This window comes from Crocodylus siamensis, chromosome 1, assembly GCF_052110815.1.
Source record: "Crocodylus siamensis isolate JL-2025a chromosome 1, ASM5211081v1, whole genome shotgun sequence".
Lineage (NCBI taxonomy): Eukaryota > Metazoa > Chordata > Crocodylia > Crocodylidae > Crocodylus > Crocodylus siamensis.
Window position 1 is genome coordinate 3,382,631 of NC_143395.1, and position 8,367 is coordinate 3,390,997.

Genomic DNA, 8,367 nt, shown 5'->3' on the forward strand with positions numbered 1-8,367 from the left:
GCCGCCCCGCCCCGCCCCGCCCCGCCCTCCTGCGCGCAGCTGGGGTCGCGCCAGGTCCCCTCAGCCCGCAGAGCGCCGGGGCCTGCCCCTGCGCGCGTACGTGCGGGGCCGGGGCGCGGCGGCCTGGGACTGCCTACGCCGCCCCGCGGTTCCCCACATCGCCCCCATCCTCCTCAGCTCTCCCTGCACCCTCCCAGGTGCCTCAGCCAACCGTCAGGCGCCCTCGTTCTCCCCAAAACCTCGCTATTGCTCTCCATTGCCTCCACCCCCGCTTTGGGGTCTTGTGAGGCCACTCATTTCTGTCACCCCCGTGCCTCTAGCCCTTCTCAGAGCTGCTGCGTCTCCCAGCATCCGAGCCTACAGCCAGCCCTTTGCTCCGAAACCTCCCTGGACGGGAGAGTCTTTGCTCCGTCTTCGAGGGGCTAAATGCCACCCACTGCTCCCCAGTGAGGGAGCTTACCTCGTCTTGCACGCTAGTGACCCAAGCTGGAGACCTAAGACCTGGGGCAGAGGGAGGAAAGGCTCTCCCCCCCTCCCCCAGCAAACACAGGCATTGCCTCCAGTTCTGCTTTTATAGGCAGAGCCCAGGAGCAGCTCCACCCTCCCACTGGGAGGAGATTGCCTGGGTGAGTAGGCCTGTTCCTGGTGGAGGGCATGGGGTTTCATTGCTTGGTGGTGCTCTGTTTAGTTGGCCTTCTCTTGCTTCTGCCCCTTTCTGCCTTGATCCCCTGTACCCAGCTCTATAGCAGAGAGGACAAACACCTGCGGCATTTATCCTTTGGCTCGTGCCTCAGCTTTGTCCAAGGCTCTCTTGGTCACCGTGCTGCATATTTGTTCTCCTTCTCCTCCCTGTGTGGATGGATGTTTTCTCTCTGGCTCTGTCCTCTCTGCAAGCCTGTGTTGGCCCGCCCTTGCTGTTTTTTTCTCCCTAGAAAACAGATTGGTGACACATACCAGGAATAATTTGCTGAAGGCACTCTGGGATTGTAGTTCTGCTGACTGTAAAGCTGATTTAAGTAAAAAAAAAAAAAAAAAAACTGGAGAAAAAAGTGCACAAACGCAGTTAAAATGCTAATGGAAAACAGTAGGAAAGTTGCTTGAACTTGAGACCAGCCAGAAAGTTGGGTTAAGTCTTAAGCAATGTGGGCTGGGAAAGAGGGCTGGGAAGCTCGTCTGTGCCTTTCTCCAAATGTGTCATGGGGTGTTCAAATACTCCATGAAGTTAGTGCTTCTGCTTAAGGAGATGGAAGGAGAAAAAACTCACCTACTATACTTAAGTAGCCCTGGTTATCTAGGTTACAGCTAATAAAATGCTTCTCTTCCCTCTAAGAAACATGGACCTTAACACAGCGGTGTGCTTTTCAGCTGATGGCAGCCAGAGAATATTTGTCTCATTGCCCAAGGAGTAATCCTACCGACCGCTGCATAAAGGGTGGCAATGAACCCCCAATGTAATCAGCTGCTAGAGCAGCAAACATGATCCTAGGATCTTTTCAATGAGGTATTTACAGTAGAAATAGGGACGTGTTAATGCCATTGTATGACATGCTGGCAAAATGCCATTGGTGTATCATGCTGGCCACCCAGGAAAGAGGAATCCAGCCTGAAGCGGGTGCAGAAAGGCGCTTTGAGGATGATCCAAAGAATGGGGAATCTGTCTCAAGTAGGAAGGCTAAAAGAGGGGTGGAGTGGTCACTCATAATCGGTCTCTCTTGAAAATGTATCAGTTGGCCCTTCGTGGGCCAGAACTGGAGCTGGAGCTACACCATTTACATGAGCTGAAAATCCAGTCCATTGCTTGGTGTATTAGCTTCATCTGACACTCAGCTAATGACAATTTAAAGGAGATTTCTCTCAAGCAGCCTACCTAGAGTCAGAAAAATGACGTCCTGGCATTATTTTCCATTGGTTACTTCTGTTGTTTGCTCCTTTTATAAGTCAAACAAGAGCGCACTATCGGGCAGCGCCGCAAGCTAAACTTAGGACAGCGCTAAAAATCAAACTGTATTATTTCTGTCTTGTGCATCGTAGCTGGGAATCGTGGGAACGTAGCAGGTGGCTTTGTTCAAGCACGCGAAAGAAGTAAATCCAGCTTGCTTTACAATGCTGATCATCATCTCTACAGCCCTGAAAGGTGGAAGTGATGGTAAGCTAGAGATACGATGCAAATTTGACTGACTACTCACCCAGTGGTCAATTTTCCCAGTGATTAACCTCTGTACTTTCTATTAAACTGGCTGAACAGTGCATGCATATATCAAAGGAGAGTATACCACACAGGGAATTTATCCGTCCATTAACAAGCCTCTGTTTTAGCAGTTATTTGTCTCAGTTGTTCAGCAACACTTTCTTGGTGTTAATCTCTCTTTCTAGGAAAGGTAGCAGAGGCAAAACATTATATATTAAAAATTCAGCATACAGTCAGCCAAAGAACAGAAGCCAAGGGAGTACAAAGATGTAGGAGAAAGGCTTCACATTCAGATGCTCCAGGACGCATCTTATCTCCATGGACTAGGCGATCCAATATAGAAAACCATTTGACTAGAGGACCGAAGAGGACCACCTGGGCCACTGTGTTCATAATAGATCTGCAGTCCAGGAGATTACACAAGGATATCTCCTTCAGTGTACCCCATGCACCACATGCCCAATGCACCCCCTTAGCACCTTTGCACAAGCTTGAGACAAATCATTCAAAAGTCCAAAGCCTCTCAAACTACACATAATGAAGAAAGAAAGCAGGAGAGACTAGAAACACCAGAGTGCCGTGGGTCCCTGCTGTGCAAAAGGAAGCCAAAAAAAAAAATCCCAACACAATTTGCAAACCTGACCTGAGTAAAAATCCTGTTCTGACCCCTAATTTGACTGCCCCTCCCCCATCAGATACCTCTGAGGTATCTCAGTACCACAAAGGACATCAGTGAAGCTCAACCTGATCTCTGATCAGTCTCTTAATGTTTTAGAAAAATCTGAAAAGGAGCCACAGTACACACTGCAGAGGGAGGAAAATGCCCTCCTGACTTCAGCAGATGAGCAGCAGAAGCCCTGAAACATGGGAATAATGAATTAAATGTCATAGGAGCAGTGGACTGGATGGGACCCCCTGAAACACTGAGTCCAGTCCTTAGGTATCCAGGTTCAAGTTGCCTATGAAATATGAACTTCCATTTCTACCCAGGAGAACTTTTACAATCTTTTCTCCTGTGCCTGAAGCAGGGCATTTGTGCCCAAAAGCTTGCAATTAAAGATTTCTTTTTGCACAATCGAGTTGGTCTAATAAAAGGTATCACCTCTGCTACAAGTCTTGATTCCTTGAACCCAGTCCTCTGCATTTGCGGGCAATCATTAACCCCAGGATGTCTCAAATCTGCCACTTCAAGGCATCAGCCGAACTACTAGGAACAATTCCTGAAACACCCAGAACACCCCCTAGGCCCGACTGGAAAGAAGGGGAGACAAGGGCAGAGCCAATACCCTGTCACTGCAATGACCTGGACATAATTAGTTAATAAGCACTTAGACGATCCTGGGAAAAGGATCGTGCCCCATGCTGTAGAGGCAAACACCCAAACAGCCCTTGCCCTTTTGGCCTGCAGGGGAAGTTTCTTCCAGACCCCAAATTCAGTGATCAGTATGATGCAGAGCAGAAAATTGCGACTCTCTAGCCAGGAACCTCTGGATTTCTAGTACCAGCAGGAGCTCACCTAAGTCTAGGGTGGGTGACCATAAGGAAATCTGGGACATCTGGGCCACTGCCCCACCCTCTCAAGTCAGCAGCGCTACTCCAAGTAGTGGCAGAGGCCGACAAGTGTGGGCGCAGCTCACCCTGCCGCTCTGCCTCCCCGCTGTACCACGACCCACCTTCTCTGCAATTCTGGGACTCTCCTTTTAACGTTGTCCAGCTCCCCAGGACCAGCCTTCAAAACCTGGAACTGTTCCAGCCAAATGAGGAGGTATGGTCACCCTACCTAAGTCAAACCCCACCAGGCTTAGCTGTGGTCAGTCTCAACACCTCAAAGAAATGCAAAAAAAAAAATATGGTGCAACAGACACTGAGGGCATCTTAGGATCTTGAGGGGGTAGGAATAAACAGAGGAAGGGCTACCTGACCCAATGCTCCTTACTTGACCACCCAAGCTGCAATTCCCCAAACAAGCTGTTGGCAAAGGCATGTCCAAAATTTCCACATCCACATGGAGGACCCTGAGCTGGGGTGCACTGATGCTCCTAGAGCTACTAAAAAACCATGCCTTTGCAAGTGGGTCTGGTTTGATTTGCTTGGGATCAACCTGATGGACAAATTTAGGATCAGAAAGGAATATTTTCCCCCAGGTCTGACTGGGATGCTCAACGGGGTTTTATTGCCTTCCTCTGTAGCATGGATCGTGTTCTTTGCCATGGAGCAGAGACCCTATGGAGGATTCCCTGCCTCCCGTGAAGGTCGGTGGGGGCAGCTGTCTGGATCAGCCTGGAAGGAATGACAGGGAGGAGGGTGGACTGGAGCTCCCCCATGGAGGGACCTGCCTGTGGCTAAAGGGAGGTTGACCCTGGGGGAGTTTCATAGAAACTGTAGTAGAGCTAAGGGGAAATCTGAAAGCAGGGTAAAAACTTGGTCTGTTTTGTTTAACCACATTCCAGGGTCCAAGCCTTTGATCACTTTTTCTTTCCACATAATAAACCCTTTTATTTTTTTCCTGTCATTGGACTGAAGTCCCTGCAGTCAGTTGTGATTTCTGGACATCTTCATAACCTTGGCATACCCATGCAGCAGAGCAGTGGGCCAGTTCGCTTCCACAAACCCCAGGAGCACCTCAAAACCCCTGGGTTTTATTATAACATTCTTCCTAGAGTCATGTGAGCGTAGCTTAACCTAATTCATTTCTTGCTACCACAGTATACAAGAGAAGGACGGGAGCACTCACTGTTCCTCCCAGCTTCCAGTGGAGCTGAACTGCCTCAGATGAAGGCATGCAACACATAAGGCCATTTCTGAAAAGTTTGCCCTTTGTCTTTCTCTGGCTCTAAACTTCCCCATTTGCAAAGCAGGTTGTTTCGTACAACACAGAGGAGTTATGAAGCTTAATGAATTACCTGTAAAGGACATTCAGATCCTCAGGTGATTCACAGTAAGCACAGAGTATTGATTCTCTATTAAATCAGAAATCTAGATTACTCTAATTTTTATTTTTATTTTTTGCATGGGATGGAGGCTCTGCATTTAAAGAGTTAACGGGAACTTGAGAAACGTGACTCTGTGAGTTTCCAGATTGCATAGAGTGACTCTTATTATCTCAATCTTCACTGTGGTGATATGGTTTATTTAGCTAATTTCAGTCTCCTGTTAATCTCCTGAGAGCTGCAATGCTTTTCATTCATTATGGTGCTTCAAAAGGAACCCATGTGCTCCCAGGTGACACTGTGGAGATGCAATCAGCTAATTGTGGTGACATTAGATGTGCGATCATGGTGCCAGATTGGAGCTGGCCGCTGCAGGAGAGGGGCTGCAAGAAGCCTTCTTCCCTCGTGCCTTAGGGAAACCCCAAATCGGGGCCAGGATTAAGGGACTGTGGTTGGGTTAGAGAAGGGCAGAGGGTGGGTGCGCATAGGCACAGGGGAGCGGGTACGGTTATTTTAACGGGTGCACGGGTTTCTTAAATTGGTTTTAAAAAGAAAAGGTATGATGGAAGTCTATGATAGAGGATGTATGTGTGTGTGTGTGTGTGTGTGTGTATATATATATACACACACACACCTATATATAGGTATAAACACACAGCTTCCCTAATCAAATTGGGATCAGAGGATGGACAAGCAGTGACTCTGTGGGTTAAGATCCAAGGGCGTCGGGGGGAAAGGGACCTGGTAGTGGGGGTCTACTACAGGCACCAGGAGGATGAGCTAGATGGGGAATTTTTCAGGCAGCTCTCAGAGGCTGTGCAGTCTAGAGACCTGGTAGTCATGGGGGACCTTAACTACCCAGACATATGCTGGGAGGAGCAGTCAGCTAGATCTAATGGCTCATGCAGGTTCTTAACCTGTATTCAGGACTTCCACTTAACACAGGAGGTAAGGAGTCCCACCAGGTGTAACACCTTGCTTGACTTGGTGTTGGCCACAGGGGATGACTTGGTGGGGGACCTGCAGGTTCAAGGCAACTTAGGGGACAGCAATCACCTAATGATAAAATTCACTATCCAGGGAAAGGTGGGCATTATACCCAGCAGGACACAGGTGCTTAACTTTAAAAAGGCTGACTTTAATAAGCTCAGGGGACTGGTTAGTAGAGTACTAGGAATCAAGAGCCTAGATGCTCTGGGGGTCCAGGTTGGGTGGTCATTCCTCAAGGAAACCATCCTTTGGGCTCAGAGTGAGACAATCCCATGGCAGGGGAAAGAGGGCAAAGGGGCCAGGAAGCCCCTTTAGCTAACTAAAGTCATCCAGGATACGTTAAGGGCAAAAAAAGAAGCATACAGGAAGTCGAAGCAGGGGGTAGCTAGCAAGGAGGAGTACTCTTCCTTGGCCCACGTCTGCAGGGTGTCAGTCAGGAAGGCCAAGGCAACTCTAGGACTAGCAGCAGGGATTAAGGACAATAAAAAGTCCTTCTTTAGGTACACTGGGAGCAAAAAGAGGGTGCAGGGCAGCATAGGACCCCTACAGAATGGATAGCAGGGACAAGGCAGAGCTTTTCAATGAGTTTTTTGCCTGTGTCTTCTTAAATAGGAACCTAGATAAACCCTTAATTATGCATCACGGCACCAACAAGGGGAACATCAGCCAACCAATGGTCAGTGCCAACACAGTAAAAAGACACTTGGAGGGACTGGACGTGTTCAGATCACTGGGACCAGAGGGACTCCACCCACGGGTAATGAAGGAATTAGCGAGTGCCATAGCTGAACCACTGGCAAGGATATATGAGCGCTCATGGTGCTCGGGTCAGGTCCTAGAGGACTGGAAGAGGGCCAACGTTGCCCCAATCTTTAAGAAAGGGAGGAAGGAGGATCCAGGGAACTATAGACCAGTCAGCCTTACGTCTATCTCTGGGAAAATCCTAGAAAAAATTATCAAGGAATACACCTGTGGGAGCCCACTGGCTAATGTGATGCAGAGGGGCAACCAACATGGGTTTATAGCGGACAGGTTAACCTAGTTTCTTTTTACAACAAGACCACCAAACGTTTAGATGCAGGGGTCGAGGTGGATGTTATCTATCTGGACTTCAAGAGGGCCTGTCACACAGCATCCCATACCATCCTTATAAATAAACTGAGTAGATTTGCCTTAGATGACTGTACGGTAGACTAGGTAGCAACCTGGCTCAGGGGTTGCACTTAGAGAGTGGTAGTGGGTGGGTCGGTGTCAGCCTGGAAAGATGTGGGCAGTGGAGTCCCTCAGGGCTCAGTTCTGGGGCTGGAGCTGTTCAACATCTTCATCAGTGATCTGGATGAGGGGGTGGGAAGCACCCTGGCCAAATTTGTGGTGAAGTTAACACCCTGGAGAGGAGGAACCAGATCCAGGCTGACTTTGACAGGTTGGGGAAGTGGGCAGAGAGCAACAGGATGCAATTCAATAAGGACAAGTGCAAGGTGCTGCATCTAGAGAGAAAGAACTGCCATTATACCTATAGGCTAGGGGGCAACCTCAGCACCCCCCTGGAATGACAAGGAACAATGGCCATAAGCTACTGGAGATAAGGTTTAGACTGGACAGTAGAAAAAGGATTTTCACAGTCAGGGTTGCCAGAATCTGCAATGGGCTCCCAAGGGAGGTGGTGCTCGCCCCATCCTTGGGGGTCTTCAGGAGGAGACTGGACAGGCAGCTGGCTGGATTCACATGACCCCATGGTTGGTGACCATTTCCTTGCCTGCCATGGGGAGGGGGTCAGACTAGATGGCCCGTTGAGGTCCCTTCTGACCCTAGAATCTATGAATCTATATATATCTATATCTATCTATCTATATAGATACCTATATCTATATATCTATATCTATATTTATAGATATAGATATATAGTTTTTAAAATTAATACAGGCATACCTCATTTTATTGCGCTTCGCAGATATTGCGTTTTTTACAAATTGAAGGTTTGTGGCAACCCTGCGTCGAGCAAGTCTTTCGGTGCCATTTTTCCATCGGTTAGCATTTTTTAGCAATAAAGTATTTTTTAATTAAGGTATGTACATTTTTTTTTAGACATAATGCTATCGCACACTTAATAGACTACAGTATAGTGTAAACACAACTTTTATATGCACTGGGAAACCAAAAAATTCGTGTGACTCACTTTATTGCGATATTTCCTTTATTGCGGTGGTCTGGAACCGAACCCGCAATATCTCCAAGGTATGCCTGTACAGGGCCTGGCCA

The 8,367-nt window shown here is 48.2% G+C and overlaps 1 long non-coding RNA gene across 1 annotated transcript; it reads left to right on the top strand.

Annotated features, from left to right (window-relative positions):
* The first annotated feature begins 86 nt into the window (after positions 1 to 86).
* LOC149872485 (uncharacterized) lies at positions 87 to 3,262 on the top strand. The gene is made up of 3 exons (XR_016439770.1): positions 87 to 626; positions 2,032 to 2,146; positions 2,964 to 3,262. It is a non-coding gene; the product is annotated as an uncharacterized LOC149872485 (long non-coding RNA).
* The last annotated feature ends 5,105 nt before the right edge of the window (positions 3,263 to 8,367 follow it).